The 19,254-nt window shown below is 45.0% G+C and overlaps 1 long non-coding RNA gene across 1 annotated transcript in view; it reads left to right on the top strand.

Annotated features, from left to right (window-relative positions):
* The first annotated feature begins 794 nt into the window (after positions 1–794).
* LOC106548287 (uncharacterized) overlaps positions 795–19,254 on the top strand; it is a 73,677-nt gene continuing 55,217 nt past the window's right edge. Inside the window, exon 1 of the long non-coding RNA XR_015697451.1 lies at positions 795–930. This is a non-coding gene — a long non-coding RNA (uncharacterized LOC106548287). The remainder of the gene's footprint in view (positions 931–19,254) is intronic.

The raw sequence follows: 19,254 nt of genomic DNA, 5'->3' as shown, positions 1-19,254 counted from the left end.
TTTTGATTGTAAGGCTCCTTGTAGAGACTGCTAACGGATGGACACAACTGAAAGTTTATTGTACAGGTAGTCCTTGACTTACAACAGTTCACTTAATGACCGTCTTTTTTTTTTTTAACGTCCTCAGGTGTATTTTATTCTGAACTGTTAAAACTCAGAGGAAAAGAATATACAAACACAAAGAATGAGAGAGGCAGACTGGGCTGTTTCCCCTCCACGCATTTAATATCTCACTTTCTTATTCCAGCAGGACCATCACGGCTGCTAATAGAAGCAAAGCGCTGCCATTAAAACCTTAATATTCATAATAAACAGAGACACCCCCCCCCCCAATTACAAGCAGCTGGCAAGCCCCAAAGGTGTAAAACCCGGTCTGTACCGTTCACTAACCAGGCTGGGCTGCCAACCACACACGCCAAACGAGGCGAACTCGGCACGAGGATTCTCGTTTTGGAGCTGGCGAGACCAGGCAGCCGTTTTGTTTTCTTGACCCGGGTTGAGCGTGTCGTCGGAACCCAACTAGCACGCGCGCGCGCGGGCTGTGCCTTTGAACGAAAACCAAACCTTCCTCGGGAGAAGAAATACTAATACTAATACTAATACTACTAATATTAATAATAAAAGGAGGCGGCGGGAAAGGATGCCGCGCCGCGGGTGGAACCACAGGAAAGCCAGCCAGTCAGCCGCCAGGACCGGCCACCCAGCCAAGGCGCCCGTCCTCCGCTGGGGTAAGCCGGCTCAAGGCGGCCCTCGCTCGGCAGAGGGCGTCCCGCCTGCGGCTTTCGAGCGGAGCCGGGAGGCGTCTCCCGCGTTTCGCAGCTGGGCTGGGGAGGAGCCGCGGTGGCAGCCGCTCGTTTCTGCCACGTCCCTCCCGGGCGAAGGCGAGCCTGGCGGGCAGCGGCCGGGAAGCGCCACGGCACGTGCGCGCCGGTGAGTTCCGCGCGGGGCGGGCGAGGCGGGCAAGTGCCCGGTTTTGGGGTGGAAGTCCGGCTGGGGTGGGTTTGCGCCTGGTTGGGACCCCCTCCTGGCTCGGAGTTGCGCCTGGAACGGCCGGGGCTGGAGAGGAGGCAGGCAGCTCGGCGGGCTGAGGAGAAGTTTGGGCTGGCCAAGGCGCGCCTGAAAGCCGGGCGCGTTGCGCGCGGGAGCTGCCGCGGCTCCCCGCGCTACGTTTCCTCAGAGGCCGGAAAGCGGAGGCGCCTCTTCGGAGACGGGCGAGCGGGGCGGCGGACGAGGCCTCTCCGGGGGCGGAGAAGGAGCCCGAGCGGAACTTTCCGGAGCGGTCTCTCTCTGTGTTTGAAGGAGGAGGAAAGGGAGGAGGCGGGCGCGCCTTCCCCAAAAAGGGCCGCCAGGGCGACTGCCCAGAAAGGGCCGAGAGCGTCCCGCGTCTCTCCTAGAAAGAGAGTTGAGGACGGAACGGAGCGACGCTCCGGCGGCCCGCAGGAGTTTGGGCCGCTGGAAACTTCCCCAGCTGGCAGCTGGCGTGGCCCGATCGCCGCCCGTTTCCCATTTTCCGCGCTCCCGGTGGCTTCTCCTCTCTACCCGCCTCCTCCGCAAAAGAGTTGGGATTCCAAGCGCCGGGAATCCCCCTTCCCTCACTCTCGAATTGGAGGGGTGGGGGAGAAGATGCAGGTCACGCTTTCCGGGGCCGTGTGTTTGTGTCAATCCGTGTTCGGCGTTCCCATGACGCACGGAGTCATAAATCAATCAGGGCGCGCTGTCCGGGCCGAATGCGCAGAACTGGATGGGTGAAACGTGGCTGGAGTTGGTGGCTGGAGTAGAAGGCGGGGAGGGGTGGAGTGTCTTCTACTACACGCTGAAGATGTGTTGTACTACACGCGGGAGAAAGGGGGGGGGTTCGAACTTATTTTCCAAAGCAGGGCAGGACAAGAAACAATGGAGGAAAACTAATCAAGGAGAGAAGCAACCTGGAAAATTAAGGAGAAACTTCCTAACTGCGAAGACAATTAATCAGGTTGCCTTCAGAAGTTGTGGGTGCTTCACAGCTGGAGGTTTTTAAGATTAGACAGGACAAGTCACTTGTCTGAAATGGTATCGGGCAGCCGTCACCAATTGGTGGTGCACGAAAACTTTTTGAAAAATTATTTGCATTTTTTATATTGCACTAAATCAGGGATCCTCAAATTATGGCTCCTGGGCCGGATACATGCAATGAACACTTGTGTTGTTGCAAAGAGTCTCCCCCTTTGGGGTCTTTTTGTGTGGGTCAGAGGGAGGGCAGAAATTCTGACTTGGGGTCTTCTTCGGCCTCCCAATTTGGGGCTTTGGGCGAAGGCTGGAGGGAAGTGATGCTGGTGGCAAAGAGCAGGAGGGCCTCGTTCTAGTGGGACTGTATCGTGGCCTGGAACTGGCTGACCATCTCAGCCCACTGACCCTCCAAGTACCTGGCCTTGCACTCCCGCAGGTCTTCCCTCTGCTGGGAAAGCCGATGCTCAGTGAGATGCTTCCGCTGAGCCTCCTTCTCAAACTGAGCCAGCTGTTTTGCCAACTCTTTCTCATGATGGCTGTGTCAGCCTCTGTTTTGCTGCTTGCTTTTCGGCTGCCATTGAAACGGGGAGGGAGGGCATGGTATTTGGGTGAGGGAAATAATCTGTACAGGAGGACTGTTAATTGAGAGTTGTTCTCACCATTCCTTTGCACATGTGGAAGGAGGGGAGTTTCCCGCCAAGGCCAACTGTCCGGCATGCCAACCTGATGATGATTTTTGAAGATATCTTCCACCTGACATCTGTGGAGATATACGATTGGACTATGGACTGGGGTACCAATGGGAAGGGAATGAATAATGTATTGATATCTAATGTTTTCGTGCACTTTTGCTCAGATCCAGCTTTGCTTAGCTTCTCATTACTTATAATCAGTAAAAGTACTCTTAATTCTGCAAAATGGAGTTGAGTGGTTTCTTTCTTGGTTATTAAGTGAAGGAGCCCTGACAGGCTGCTTGGCTCCAGCAACTGCTTCCTGTAGGGACCCTAAGGAATCCGCGCGGGCAGGTGAGGAGTAAGTGGAAAGGGAGGGGTGAGTAAAGGCCGGTGAGGTGCCTCTTGATGTGAGTGACATCAAGTTGGCCATGTCCACCCAATCACATGACCACGTAGCCACACCCACCCAACCAGTCACTAGGCAGATTATATTAGTGGTCTGTGGGATTTAAAATTATGAATTTAGGGGTCCCTGAGATCCAAAAGGTTGGTGACCCCTGGTATAGGGTCTCCTGATTTGGCAGGGGGTTGGACTACAGGACCTCTAAGGTCCCTTCCAGCTCTATTCCGAATTGAATTGTAAAAACACATGGTTGTCTCAAAGGTGCTTTTTCAGGAGGCAACTGGACTTTCTGGTTCTTCTTTGAAGACGTTTGGCTTCTAATCCAAGAAGATTCTTCAGCTCTGACAGGATAGTGGGGAATGGAAGGGTTTAACTAGACAATTGGGGATGAACCCCCTTTGAATGGTGTGGGAGTAGGAATGGATTTCCAAAGGGAAAAAATTGCAGACTACAGGAATCAGGAGCACCACTCAGGTGACCCTGAGAACACAGATAAACCTCCAAGTGCTTCAGTGACCCTCTAAAGCATCATTTCTCAACCTTGGCAACTTGATGTTTGGACTTCAATTCCCAGAATTCCCCAGCCAGCATTGCTGGCTGGGGAATTCTGGGAAATCGAAGTCCACACATCTTTAAGCTGTCAAGGTTGAGAAACGCTGCTCTAAAAGGATGCAAATGACCAGTTGTCTGCAAGGAATATAAATCCTTCAATTCTCCACTATCGAGTCAGAGCTGAAGAAGCTTCTTGGATGAGAAGTGAAACGTCTTCAAAGAAAAAACAAGAAAGACCAGTTGCCTTCTGAAAAAGCACTTTTGAGACAGTGACTTCGGCTTCCTTCAGTCGCACTTCACACATGTTGAATGGTTTGGGGACTATGGAGGTTGTAGGTCAGGGCCTCCGGAGGGCAAACTCTGAGACCTTGGTGAAAGTTGAACTTGATGTTGTTTGCCAAAGTAGCCATTCATTCAGAGGTGTGCGGTCCAATGAAGGTTTTACGTGGATTTGCGGGGATCTAAGATTGATTCCCAGAAATGGAGAATCAGGGATGCTGTATGACTCTGGGGAGCAAACGTTTGTAAATGTTGAGAGAAGCAACAGCTTCCTTTGCAAAGAAACAAGATTCTAGCCTAAGGAACATGAGTAAGGGAAAAGGCAGATATTTAAATGCTGAGGAAAATAAGAGTTTATTGGAAATATTGAGATAGCAGAAATGGTTTCTTGCATTTTGCATTTTCCTGGTAATAATGGCAATACAGATTGCACTTTTATGGCCTGAAGGCAGTGGCCTTAGTTGGAAGGTCTGCTTTCATGTCAACCATAAGAAAGTAATTGAGTTTTCATCCTTTCTCCTTTCTAAGCATTTGAACCACAAGTCAGAAAGTCATCTGCTTATTTACTTCGCATCAATCCTGCGAGGTAGGCTAGGCTCAGCATGGATATTCCAACTTCATTGGGCATCATCTTGGCTAAGTGGGGATTTCCCCTTGTTTTTCTCCAGTATGATACAGATAGTCCTTGACTTGCTGTGTTTCCCTGAAAATAAGACAGGGTCTTATTTTATTTTGACCCCTGAAATAAGCGTTTGGCCTTATTTTCAGGGAGCTCTTATTATTTTTGAGGTGCAGGAGGCAGCAAGCATGGTCACCTCATGGCTGCTGCTGTGTTACAATATTTTTGGGGAGGGCTTATTTTCAGGGGAGGGCTTATTTTAGCGCATGCACTCAAAAGCTTGATTGGGCTTATTATCCGGGGAAGTCTTTTTTGGGGGAAAACAGGGTAGCAATAGCACTTATATACCACTTCACAGGGCTTTACAGCCCTCTCTAAGCAGTTTATAAAATCGGCATATTGCCCCCAACAATCTGGGTCCTCACTTTACCCACCTTGGAAAGATGGAGTCAGCCTTGAGCTGGTAAGGGTTGAACTCCTGGCAGTCAGCAGAATTAGCCTGCAATACTGCATTCTAATCATTGCGCCACCATGGTTCATATTTCATATTTCATTCTGCTATTTTATTTTTCTGTTTTGCATTAATTTCTTTTTTTCTTTAGAGAGAACTTCTGGAAACAGTTTGGGACACATCAACAGATCTAGGCCTATTATTAATATATCCAATACAATTGTTTTCTCGATAACCCCAGGGAGGTCTTATTTTCAGGGAAACGGGGGGTATGACTGGCCACAGGGACTGTTCAAAGTTACAATAAATCCTCCAGAAAATACTTACTACCTGCATCTGAAGATATGATGACCATCCACCACCCCAAGGTCATGAGACCGTATCTTTGGCTGCTCAGCAACTGGTCCATTCTCACAGACGTGGTAATGGCCCACAGTCACATGACCACAACTGACAATGTTCTCCCCCCACCCCAGAAGCTGGTTTTTACTTCCGAGACACTGCAACCGTCATAAATATGAACCAGCTGCCAGGCACCCGAACTCTGATTGTATAACCAAACGTCGTAAGTGTGAAAAATGATCACGAGTCACTTTTTTCAGTGCCGTTGTAACTTTGAACGGTCACGAAATGAATGGTTGTAAGTTGAGGACTATCTGTAGTAAGATTTACACAAGTGTGCTAAATCAGGGGGTGCCAAACCCGCGGGGTGGCTTGTGGGCCCACCCTGGAAAAAGTGAAAGATGGGCTTGCAGTGTCTCTGCCAACGAAAACAGAGCTTGGGAGGGCCGTTTTCAGGCTCCGTTTTCAGCTGCAACAGTTTCCCCAAGCTCCGTTTTTGCTGGCAGGAGGCTGTCGCGGCCAAAAACGGAGCTTCAACTAGTGATGTCGAGCTGGCCATGCCCTTCTCCACCCCACCCCCCCAGGCCTTCTGAGGTTAAACACAACCCCGATGCAGCTCTGAATGAAATCGAGTTTGACACTCCTGTGCTAAACTGTGCTCAGTTATTTAACTATTTTCATTAAACATGCCTTACCTGTCCCCATATCACAGCAAGTTAAAATGTACACACAGTACGGCTAAATTCAGTGTATGAACACCATTTAGACTCATACAGATTTTACAGCCCTCTCTAAGCAATTTACACAGCCCCCAACAATCCGGGTCTTCATTTTACCGACCTTGGAAGGATGGAAGGCTGAGTAAACTTTAAGCCAGTGAGGATCGAACTCCTGGCAATGGGCAGAGTTAGCCTGCAATACTGGATTCTAATGCCATGCTATCTAAGCACAAACCTTCACTTTTGCAAGATTGCTATACCAACAATCCAGATTCTAAAATGAGGACCCTTATTTAAGAGTGACGTGAGCAGAGGGGTTTTTTTCCCCATTGCCGTCCTCTGCAAATAGAATTTTTGCTCCCTGTCCTGTTTTTATTGGCTGCTGAGCAGCCTAAATAGCATATTAAGTGATCTTGAATGTAATGAAATGCTGCTTTCACACTTCCATTTTTAATTTCCATAATTTGGCTTGCACCCTGTTGAGCTTCATGTTATTGAGCCTCTGGTAAGTGCTATAGTCGCATTTCTGGCCTCCATGCTACAATATATGTAAAATAAAACCCATATTTTATTTATGCATATATAAAAATGTAGGTAGGGACCCTTACAAATAATTATTTGTATCTTTGAAGCTGACATGACTGGAATATTTGTACCCGCAGCTTGCCTTCTTGTAGTTGGACAAGCCTAATATAAAGCAGCTTGAAGTTTTTTTGTTTAATCATTGCTTTTTCAATAAACTTCTGTGGATTATCTTCATCTCTTTGGGGGGGCAATGTGACCACGTTTCCAAACAAATCTATGGATTATAATAGCCTCTTTTGTTACCTAAAAGTGTTCCTAAGAGTTATGCAAGGCCAAGACTTATTTATTTGTTACATTTATTTTTCTCTCTTAATTCCTGCTCTTTTTCCAAAGCAATCTATCACAGTTGAAAAAACAATTCTCCCCCAAAAAATCTTTCTTCTTCTTCTTTTTTTAAATACACAACAACAGCCCTGTGGAATAGATTGAGCTAAGAGAGAATGACTGGGTGAAAATGAACTTTAGTGCTCATGTTTAGCTTGATCACATGTCTCCAGATTCTACAAGTAGTCCTCGACGTACGACAGTTTGTTTAGTGACCATTCCAAGTTACAACAACACTGAAAAATATGACATGATCGTTTTTCATAGTTACAACCTCTACAAGCTTCCCCAAGACCGTGTGATCAAAAGTCATGAAGCTTGACCACTGCTTCATATTTATGACCTTGGCTGTCTCCCAGGGTCATGTGATCCCTTTTGCGACCTTCTCACAAGCAAAGTGGGCTAGAAGACCTCCGAAGGTCCCGCCCAACTCCGTTATTCTAAAGTCAATAGGGAAACCAGATTCATTTAACAAGCAGGCTACTGACTTGTCAACTGCAGTGATTCACTTAATAATTGTGGCAAGGAAAGTTGTAAAATGGGGCAAAATGCGTTTAACAAACGTTTCACTTAGCAACAGGCGTTTGGGGCTCAATTGTGGTCGTAAATCCAGGGCTACCTGTAGCCTAGCATCTTAACCCCGCATCATATTGAACTTGTGCTTAAACAAGGCTAAAGAAATCTTGATCTGCATGAGACCTCTGATGTGAATTGACCAAACCATTTTGATCTGGAGGTTGGGTGTGTTTTTTTTTCTAAGAATCAAAAGATTAGGTTGAGATTCTGCATCCTTTTGCCTTTAAACACTTAGTAATGTGTTGTGGCCCAGCAGGAGCCGTTGGAGCTGCCACCAGACTCCGACAGCGAGGGGCCCTATGAGTCGGATGTGGAGGACCCTGGACAGGGTTCCGACTCTGAGCAGGGTGCAGAGAGGCTGGTTGGCCATCAGGAGGTGCCTGAGCCTTGGACCTGTGGGGAGGAGACAAGGGAGTGTGATCCTGATGTCAGCAGTGAGTTGTTCCTGGATGCCTGGCACCGAAGAACTACCGTATTTTCACCCATATAACCCGCCCACGCAAATAACCCGCACACGCATATAACCCGCGGGTTTTCCGGATCGTGTAAAATATTTCCCGTATACCCCGCCCACGCATATAACCCGCCCACGCATATAACCCGCGACGAGTAAAAGAGAAGGGAAACAGCTGAGATGGGGGGGGAAGAAACGGAGAAAGAAGCCTGCGCAAGCTGGGGAAGAGGAAAGGAACGGAGGAGAAGGAAACAGCTGAGATCGGGGTGGGGGAAGAAACGGAGAAAGAAGCCTGCGCAAGCTGGGGAAGAGGAAAGGAACGGAGGAGAAGGAAACAGCTGAGATCGGGGTGGGGGAAGAAACGGAGAAAGAAGCCTGCGCAAGCTGGGGAAGAGGAAAGGAACGGAGGAGAAGGAAACAGCTGAGATCGGGGTGGGGGAAGAAACGGAGAAAGAAGCCTGTCCAAGCCTCCGATCGTGTAAAATATTTTCCGTATACCCCGCCCACGCATATAACCCGCAGGGGGGCGCTGTGCATGCAAAAAACGCATATAACCCGCGGGTTATATGGGTGAAAATACGGTAGTAGGCGTCAGTTATCAGCTGCCTTCAGAGTCAGACATCAGTGAGGCAGATGAACAGCTGGAGCCTGTCCCCAGTGTGTGCATGTGCAGAGTTGCCAGATAAAGGGAACAGCTAAAGAAGAGGAGTCAACTTGGGAGTAAGGCCACAAGTGGACGATGAATGGCCCCTCCCAGAGGAAATAAAAGAGGAACAAAAGGGGAGTGGAGTTTGCAGGAGACAATTAGTTTACTTAATTGGTTCGTGACTCTCCGAGACTCCTTGCCAGGTTTTGCAGATATTGGCCTGGCAGCTCTCCAAGCCAGATAAGGTCTGTGACTGTAAATCCTCCCTTGAAAGACTTTCCTGGATGTGAATGAGCAGAATCCACAGTGAATTAATAAAAGGGTTTTTTGTTGGGACCAGGAGTTTGATTCATGCTCTTGGGAAGCCTCGGTCAGAACACTTTGCTTGCAAACCTAAAAAGCTAAGCAAAGAATAGACAAAGGCTACAATAAAATATGGCTACTTATATGTCATCTTCAGGGTCGACACCCACTTCCTAAAAGCTTGTGTTTTGCGTTACATCTTTCAATTAATTGCAATTGACATGCTTAGTACATGGAAATTCTGGTTCCAATTGTAATCATAAGGACTACCTATTTAAGAAAAATAATGTTAATCTCAAAATCAAGTCAAGTGGCAGAACTCTAGTTATCAGTAAGCAGAAAGTTGCTTAAAGGTAAAGGTTCCCCTTGCACATACGTGCTAGTCATTCCTGACTCTAGGGGGCAGTGCTCATCTCCGTTTCAAAGCCGAAGAGCCAGCGCTATCCAAAGACGTCTCTGTGGTCATGTGACTGGCATGGCTCAATGCCGAAGGAACATAGAAAGCTGTTACCTTCCCACCAAAGGTGGTTGCTATTTTTCTACTTGCATTTTTACGTACTTTCGAACTGCTAGAAGCTGGGATAAGTAACGGGAGTTCCCTCCATTACGCAGCGCTAGGGATTTGAACCGCCGAACTGCCGAACTGCCAACCTTTCTGACCGACAAGCTCAGCCTCTTAGCCACTGAGACCCCGCGTCCCTAGAATGTTGCTTAGGCCTGGCTTAATCCTGTTTGGGTGCTATCTAAGATGAGCATTGTACATTTCTTATGGAACCAAATTCCAGTGTGAAGAAGTGTCTCTTTCTTTCTAAGTCTCCTTAATTGGCTCCACTGGAGAGTCTTCAGATTGTTCCATCCAGCTCCAATTAATGGGTGGGTTGCCATAGGCTTCTGATGTTCAATTAGGATATGATACAAGTTGAAAAAGCTTTGAGCTAAAGTGATTTCTGCTTTTTCATCCATGGTGACAAAGCTGCTAATTAGAATGTGTCCTTCCCCCCACCCCTTTTTAAAAACCCTCTTATAACACAGCTGCATTATCTGACCATTGTTTTAAGTACTTAATGCAGATTAAACCTGGAATACACCCAGAGACAGAATATTGCTTTAAGCTTTGAGAAACAAAATCCTTGGAATGTTGGAATTGTTGTAACCGCAAATAACAGAAAATTTCATAGAGAACAATGTTGATGTAAAAAAAATCAGAATGTAGCTTCTAATATTTGGCCTATTTGGAAAGAGAATGAAGCAGGCTGAACTCTTGAGACAGAACGTGGTGTGAGTTGTGTGTCTCGAGTTGACAATTACTTTCAAAAACAATTTTGCTGACCCTTTTTGTGTATTACTAATCTTTTGTCACTATGGGAGAACAATTCAGAATATAGGAGACTAATGATTTTAAAAGTGAAATTGCTGTAATTAGAATTACATGCAAATATATAACATGCAAAGTCCAGTTGCCTTTTGGAAATATATATGATTGGCTTTTACCCATTTGGTAAACCAAGATAGTGCATTTAAAGTTTGTGGGGGATGATGAGGAGTAAAGCAAGCAGGACATTGTCACAAATGGGCATATTTTTGTATGTTAAGACTTAACATTCCAGCATTGTCCCAAAGATACTTTTCCCCTGAAAACAGTTTGCTTCTCATCCAAGAAGGTTCTCTGATTCTAAAGAACTTTTTCCAAAGGGGAAGAAAAACCCCAAGAAAGTCCAGTTGCCTTTTGGAAATGCACCTTTGGGACAACCATGACCTGGAGGATTGAGAATCCATAGACATTGCAATGTTGTGCTTGCTACCTAAATATGGCAAGAAACCAAATGTCAGCGTTCAAAGTATCAAGTAGAATTAAATCAGAGTCCAAGGCAAAACGATCCTTAAAAGTTCCAATTTAATAAAGCAGACATCTTAGCACATCTGTGTTAATCCCAATCCTGGAAATGACATCACAATTCCACCCAGTTAAAAGTTCATGATCTTGTCCCCACACCCACAATCCATCACATGGTCCAATCTTCTTCTTCCACGCTGGCGTCTCCACCCAGCTGCTTTCGGTCAGGTGTAAAAGTACGGAGACAAAAGATGACCTTGGCTTCTAGTAAAGAATGAAAACAACACATTCCACAATCCTACTTCTGTCTATTCCCCCCTCCCCCTCCTATACTAATGAAACAGCATATTGAAATAAGAGAAAGTGTGGCAGGCCAAAATTCTAAAAGGAATATAATTGTAGGCCTGACACCAAATGTATGATTTTCAGCAATTATGAAGGTTGTTGTTGTTCAGTAACTAAATTATGTCTGATTCTTCATAACCCCATGGATCATAGCAGGCCAGCCCTCCTACTATCTCCCAGAATCTGCTCAAATTCATGTGTATTGTGTCAACGACTCTATCTAACCGTCTCATCCTCTGTCGTCCCCTTCTCCTTTTGCCTTCCATCTTTCTCAACATCAGGGTCTTTTCCAGTGAGTCCCCACTTCTCATTTGGTGGCCAAAATATTTGAGCTTCAGCTTCAGTATCTGCCCTTCCAAAGGACAGTCAGGGTTGGTTTCCTTTGGAATTGACTAATTTGATCTGATGGGAGTGGCCCAAAACATCAACACCCCTCTGAAAAAATGTTCAGGAGCTGCAGGCATTCTTGGGATCTTGTTGTGGCCCGCCAGCGGGTAGCAGAGCTGGCAGCAGATTCGGACAGTGAGGAGGTTGGGGAGGAACATGGGCCAGTCCTGGGGTCTGGGGAAGGCTCTGAGGAGGGCTTTGTGTTGGAGACAGAGAGGGGGGCAGAGCTGTATGCCAATTATCAGCTGCCTTCAGAATCAGACATCAATGAGGCAGACGAACAGCTGGAGTTTGTTCCCAGTATGCGCATGCACAGAGTTGCCAGGTGAAGGGAACAGCTAAAGAACGGGTTGATTTGGGAGTAAGGCCACAGGTGGACGATGAACGGCTCCTCCCAGAGGAAATAAAAGAGGAGCAAAAGGGGAGTGGAGTTTGCAGGAGACAATTAGTTCGCTTAATTGGTTTGTGACTTTCCAGGACTCCTTTCCAAGTTTTGCAGATGTCGGTCTGGCAGCTGTCCAAGCCAGATAAGGTCTGTGACTGTAAATCTTCCCTTGAAAGACTTTGCCGGATGTGAATGAGCAGAATTCACAGTCAATTAATAAAAGGGATTTTTGTTGGGACAAGGAGTTGGGAAGCCTAGGTCAGAACAGAACTTAGGTTTTTCTTCGGGTGTTAAACTCTGGTTTATTGAACAAACCATCATAATTTGAGCTCTCACATTACACTTGTATATCATGGTGTGTAAACCACAGTGATGGATTCATACAACACAGGCCAAAATCAAATAAATAGTGTCATAATATATGAATCTTGCTTTGGATGGTGTGAACGTAATTGTTGATTCATGGGAAAGACATCAGAAATTATCTGGCCAGTTAGACCACAAAAGTCCCTGCTGTTCCTAATCTTGGAGAACAGATTCCATCTGTGCTGGATCTTTTATTTGGACTGCGGATGATAACACTTGGGAGAGCCAGCGCTCATTCATATTGTCAAACTAGAAAAGAAAAACCGCTTTGTTTGTAGAACACAATGATCCTGCACGGTCCCACCAGCTCCAAAATAACTCGGTAACTATTCATTATCAAAAGCTCCCTCGCTCTGCCTCTGTAAAAAGATGCGGCATTGAATTGCGTAGGCATGAGTCCTAAACTGGATATCCTAGGGTTTAAGTTGTATGGTGGCAACAATGGGTCTTAAGGGAGTTGTAGTTCAAATCCACGATGGGGTGTATATTTCATCTCCTTTTTCAGCCTAAGAAACCTGAAGGTCCTGCAGTGCAGTTTTTAAACAAAGCAAGTAGGTAGAGAAGATTGTTTTTGTTTAAAATATTATCAACGCGTTTTTCAGATAAGTTTATTATAATAATAATCCCTCCCTCCCTCCCTCCCATCCATCCATCCATCCATCCATCAGTCAGTGTTTACTCCTAGCAACTAAAAGCATTCCTGCAGTTTTTTTGGAAATGGATTGCTATGCCATTGCCTTCTTCTTAGGGCTGAGAGATAGTGGCTGGCCCAGCTGGTTTCGGGTTCCACCACAAATGCGCGAACGACAAAAGCACGCCTGACAAAACCGCGCCAACAAAACCGCGCCGACGAATGAGCGCTGAAGCGCGCCGACAACAGCGCGCCGACAGAAGCGCGTTGTAACATAACCCTAAACCTAACCCTAAACCTAAACCTAACCCTAAACCTAACCCTAAACCTTACCTTAACTTAAATCGCGCTTCTGTTGGCGCGCTGTTGTTGGTGTGCTGTTGTCGGCACGCTTTTGACATCGCGGTTTTGTCGACGCACTTTTGATGTTCGCGCTTTTGTCGGGTCACGCTGGTTTCGGCCCTGAGGCAGGATTAACAGATTAACAGAGTTGGAAGGGACCTAGCCCAAACCCCCCCACCCTATCAAAGCAGGAGTCTGTGCACCATTTCTGACCGATGTCAGTCCAGTCTCTTCTTGAAAGCTTCCAGTGATGAAGCTCCTACAACTTCTGAAGGCAACTTCTGTTCCATTGGTTGGTTGCTCTCACGGTCAGAAAATTTCTCCTTATTTCCAGGTTGAATCTCCCCTTGTTCAGTTTCCATTATTCCTTGTCTGGCCTTCAGGTGCTTTGGAAAATAGCTTGACCACTCCTCTGTGTGACAGACCCCCAAATATTGGAAGACTGCTATCATGTCTCCCCTGGTCCTTCTCTTCTTTAGATTAGCCGTGCCCAGTTCCTGCAACCGATCATCATATGTTTTAGTCTCTAGCCCCCTACTTTGTTAAAGCTGTAACAGGTTTGTTAAGCTTGTTGAAGGGAGATCCAACCTAGAACTAAGGATAAATGTTTTGACGGTGAAAACAATCAGTGGAATAGCTTGTCTTTTGGGATTATGGGTGCTCCATCACTGGAGGTTTTCAAAAGTAGACTGGACATCCATTTGACCATGATAGTATAAGGTTGGACTAGAAGGCCTCTGAGGTCTCTTCCAGTCCTATGATTCTATGTTTTGTGTCTATCCTGCTGCTTTAACCATTACACCAAACCAGTTCTCCAGTTGTTCATTCTATCTATCTATCTATCTATCTATCTATCTATCTATCTATCTATCTATCTATCTATCTATCTATCTATCATCTATCTATCTATCTATCTATCTATCTATCTATCTATCTATCTATCTATCTATCTATTTTAATCTACCTACCTACCTACCTACCTACCTACCTACCTACCTACCTACCTACCTACCTACCTACCTCTATCTATCTATCTATCTATCTATCTATCTATCTATCTATCTATCTATCTATCATCTATCTATTTATCTTAATCTACCTACCTACCTACCTACCTACATCTATCTATCTATCTATCTATCTATCTATCTATCTATCTATCTATCTATCTATCTATCTATCTATCATCTATTTTAATCTACCTACCTACCTACCTACCTACCTACCTACCTACCTACCTACCTCTATCTATCTATCTATCTATCTATCTATCTATCTATCTATCTATCTATCTATCTATCATCTATCTATTTATCTTAATCTACCTACCTACCTCTATCTATCTATCTATCTATCTATCATCTATTTATCTATCTATCTATCTATCTATCTATCTATCTATCTATCTATCTATCTATCTAGCTATCATCTATCTATCTATCTATCTATCTATCTATCTATCTATCTATCTATCTATCTTAATCTACCTACCTACCTACCTACCTACCTACCTACCTACCTACCTACCTACCTAATTAAAACTGGAAGCAAAACAGGATACTTGGTGCTACAGGTGTTGCAATTGCTGAATAACATTCAGTCACCATACTATAGAGAAAATATTCCTTATAATTAACTGCCTTGCTGCCTTAATTGTGCTGGGTTTTGCTGCTATTGCTTTATTATCATGCTTCTCATCCTCCTTAGTGCTGTTCAGAAAAAGTGAGTTCTGCCTTAGAAGGGTTTACTTAGGGTGCCCTTCACATTGTATAAAAATGTCATGTTTTCACTTGATAAATGTGAAGGCTGTTTATAATCTGGCAACTATCTCCCCCAAGTTACCAGCCTGCCAGGCAGCTGACCTCTGTGGCATCAAAGAAGAAAGTAATAATACTGGAACTCTCTCTTCCCCATCACTGGAAGACAATCGCTGTTGGCCACAGGTGATTAGGTTAGAGAAGTGATGTCTAAAGCAGAATAAATCCCTCTTCCACGGTTCCCTGATCTTTGCAACGGAAAATGTGCGGAGGAATATTAGATGATGGTTTTTCTACGTTTTTTCCCCCCTTTGAGGAAAACGCTTTTTGAAAAAAAAGATTTTTTTTTATTCATTCAATCTGTGTAAAATGTTTTATTTTTTCCCCTGCAAGGCAAATCAAGAATAGCTATGTGCGTCTTGTTCAACAAAGCAGGGGGTTTATATTACAAGGAAGTAGATTTGGGTTGGGCATCATAAAAGCGTTCCTAAATTTATTAAATGTTTAAGGGTGGAGACGCTTTCTTGTTTTTTTTTTCTCTTGAAGACATTTTGCTTCTCATTCCAGAAGCTTCTTCAGCTCTAACTGGATGATGAGGAATGGAAGGATTTATACTCCTTGCAGACAGCTGGACATTTGCATCCTTTTAGAGCAGGGGTGTCAAACTGGTGGCCCTTGGACCAGATGTGTCACGTACAGGCCATGCCCACCCCGGGTCCCCACAGGCAAGAAAACCATTGGTGAAATCTAATTTTTTCGCCCACCAGTTCTGTGGGCGTGGCTTAATGGTGGTGGGTCATGTGACTGGGTGGGTGTGGCCAACTTTTTTTCACTATTTGCCTGAACTGGCAGGAAAAAAATGCTTTAAAAAATGTGTGTGTAGGGGTAACGCTTCCGACAAGCCGCGCGATCCTTGGAAGCTTTTTTTTTTTTACTACTGCTTCCCAGAATCAGGGACAATCATCCCCATCGGTTCAGCTGAACCGGGAGGATTTCACCCCTGTAAAAAACGTCGTGATACGTCATGATACGTCACATACACAATCAAGTTTGACACTTGTGTTTTAGAGAGTCATTGAGGCCACTTGGAGGTTTATCTGTATCCTCAGGGACACCGAAGTAGTGCAAATGGATAGTGCAAATGAGAAGCACAGCCATACCTGGGTGACTGAGAATCTCCATAGACTTCCATTGCTTCTTATCTTGCCTTCAGGTGCGTTGGAAAATAAGTTGACCCACCTCTTCTCTATGGCAGCCCCTTAGACGCTGGAGAACTGCTATTATGTCACTCCTTCTCCTTCTTTTAGTTTAGTTTAGTTTAGTTTAGTTTAGTTTAGTTTAGTTTAGTTTAGTTTAGTTTAGTTTATTTGTCTTGTATGCCACCCACTCCCGAAGGACTCCGGGCGGCTCACAATAAACAAGGGAAGGGGATAAATAGACAAAAACAACACTTTAAAATACGCAACATTCACAGTTTCCGTGGGGCTGGATATTTCACAAGCCCCCCGGCCTGCTGGAGCAGCCAGGACTTGGTGGCTTTGCGGAAGGCCGGGAGGGTAGTAAGGGTCCGGATCTCCACAGGGTGGTCATTCCAGAGGGCTGGAGCTGCAACAGAGAAGGCTCTCCCCCGGGGGGTCGCCAGCCAACATTGGCTGGCAGATGGAATCCGGAGGAGACCTAACCTGTGAGATCTAATCGGTCTATGGGAGGTAATGTTTCATTAAACATACCCAATTCCTGCAACGTAAAAACCATATTAAATATTATTTAATATGATTGTATTACATTGCATTTGCATATTATCTCTTTTATTCATTAAACATGAAACTCAGTCAACTGAACATTTAGAAACGTGTCACAAATATCATTGACCGCCACTGAGGGTTGATACGGGTTGCTCTCAGCGTCCCAGGTATCAACTAAGTATCTTCTTAAAATATACGATGATCCGATTAGCGCAGTTTTTTTGCAGTTCCGCTGGAGTTGTTGCAGGAAGCTGTAATTTTTTGATGTGCTTTGTAAAATTTTGGGACATGGTACCAAGAATCCCGATGACAATGGTGATCACTGTTACACGTTTCATCCGTAGCCGTGTATTTTCAATAGCCAGGTTGCAATATTTCGTAATTTTTTTTCCATTTCTTTTTCTATGTCTTTGGCAATTCTAGGAGTTGACGTCCACACACTTAAAGTTGTCAAGTTTGAAAACCCTGGAGTAGATTGATAAACATGTTCCAACGCTGACATTCTGTGAACTTTTATTGGCTGAATTGCTGCATTGAGCATTATGACATTATACAGGCAGTGTCCAGAATCAAAGTATATTTGATTTGGGTATGGCTAGATTATTATTATTATTATTATTATTATTATTATTATTATTATTATTATTATTATTTTAAAAAAGACTAATATATGCAAAGAGAAGCTGTTTTAGCCCATAGTGAGCTGGAAGTTGTTTAAGGCCAAAGCAATAGACTATTCCCTTGGTATACAAGTATTCCTGGACTTACAACCATTCATTAGTGGCCTTTCAAAGTTACAGCAACACTAAAAAAAGTGCTTATGACCATTTTTCACACTTATGGCAGTTGCGGCATCCCCATGGTCATGTGATTAACATTTAGACACTTGGCAACTGGCACATATTTATGACAATTGCAGTGTCCTGGGCAGGGGTGAAATCCAGCAGGTTCTGACAGGTTCTGGAGAACCGGTAGTGGAAATTTTGAGTAGTTCGGAGAACCGGCAAATGCCATCTCTGGCTGGCCCCAAAGTGGGCTGGGGATGGAGATTTTGCAGTATCCTTCCCCTGCCACGCCCACTAAGCCACACCACGCCCACCAAGCCACACCCACAGAACCGGTAGTAAAAAAAATCAAATTTCACTACTGGTCCCGGGGTCATGTGATCACCTTTTGCAAACTGCCAACAAGCAAAGTCAATGAGAAAGCCAGAGTAATTTAACAACCATGTTATTAATTTAATAACTGCAGCAATTCACTTAAAAATTGTGGCAAGAAAGATCGTAAGTGGGGGAGGGGAAGTCATTTAACAACTGTCTCGCTTAGCAACGGACGTTTTGGGCTCAATTGTGGTCATAAATCGAGGACTACCTGTAGTGTAGTGTTTCAGCCATGCTACAGTTCTTTTTTTTTTTTTAATGACTTTCATGTGGCCATCTCAATCTGTTTAATTTGTCTTTTTGTTTTGCTGTAACACTTGTGGTTTTTAATAGAATGGCTATTTATTTCATACTTCTCAACAAGTCATCACTAAAATACATATGCCTACTGCTACTAGCATATGGTGCAGCAGCCTGCATCCAGCCATAATTTGAGGCCTGTGCAAAATAGTTAAGGCTGGAGTTGGGTGTCTTCTTATTGGGGAATAAACTTTCCTAAAGCAAGTGAGTTTTCTGGCTATCCGTGCATTGGTTGATGGTGCAGGGGCTCAGCGGTTAAGAAACTGATCTTGCCAGCTGGAAAGCCAGCAGTCCTGGTTTGAGACCCAGGCACCAAGCGACTGGGTGAGCTCCTGACCTCGTCAGGAGCCGTGACCCATCAAAACCGCGGTCCACTAAAGCGCGCCCGATCAAAGCGCGTACGTGACGTCATCAGCAGCGTGGCAAATAAAATTAAAAATAAATTAAAATTAAAATTAAATTAAAGCAAGCCGATTCACATAAAGGTAAGGGTTAGGTTTAGGGTTAGGGTTAGGTTAAGGGTTAGGGTTAGGTTTCGGGTTACGTTAAGCGTTAGGGTTAGGTTTAGGGTTAGGTTAAGGGTTAGCGTTAGGTTTAGCGTTAGGTTAAGGGTTACGGTTAGGTTTAGGGTTAGGTTAAGGGTTAGGCTTAGGGTTAGGTTTAGGGTTAGGTTTGGGGGGGTTAGGTTTAGATTTACGTGTTAATTTTAAGTTTACCGCTCACAGCGTGCCGTTTTCGTCGCGCTGTGATGACGTCACGTACGCGCTTTCGTCGAGCGCGCTTTAGTCTACCGCGGATTTGTGGTGGAACCGTCAGGAGCTCCTGCCAACCTAGCAATTTGAAAGCATGCAAATGTGAGTTGATAAAGAGGCACCACTTCGGCGGGAAGGTAACAGAACTCTGTGATGTCATGTTGATCACATGACTGCAGAAATGTCTTTGGACAGCACTGGTTCAATGGCTTGAAACATAGATGAGCATTTCCCCCTATAGTTGGCAACGACTAGCAGAGTAAAGTCTACAGGGATTCCTTTAACTTTAAACGTAAAGGTAAAGGTTCCCCTTGCACATATGTGCTAGTCATTCCTG

Source organism: Thamnophis sirtalis, unplaced genomic scaffold (genome assembly GCF_051295495.1).
Source record: "Thamnophis sirtalis isolate CommonGarterSnake01/CBP01778 unplaced genomic scaffold, rThaSir2_p1.2 scaffold_8, whole genome shotgun sequence".
NCBI lineage: Eukaryota > Metazoa > Chordata > Lepidosauria > Squamata > Natricidae > Thamnophis > Thamnophis sirtalis.
This window is presented reverse-complemented; position numbering and strand designations above follow the sequence as displayed.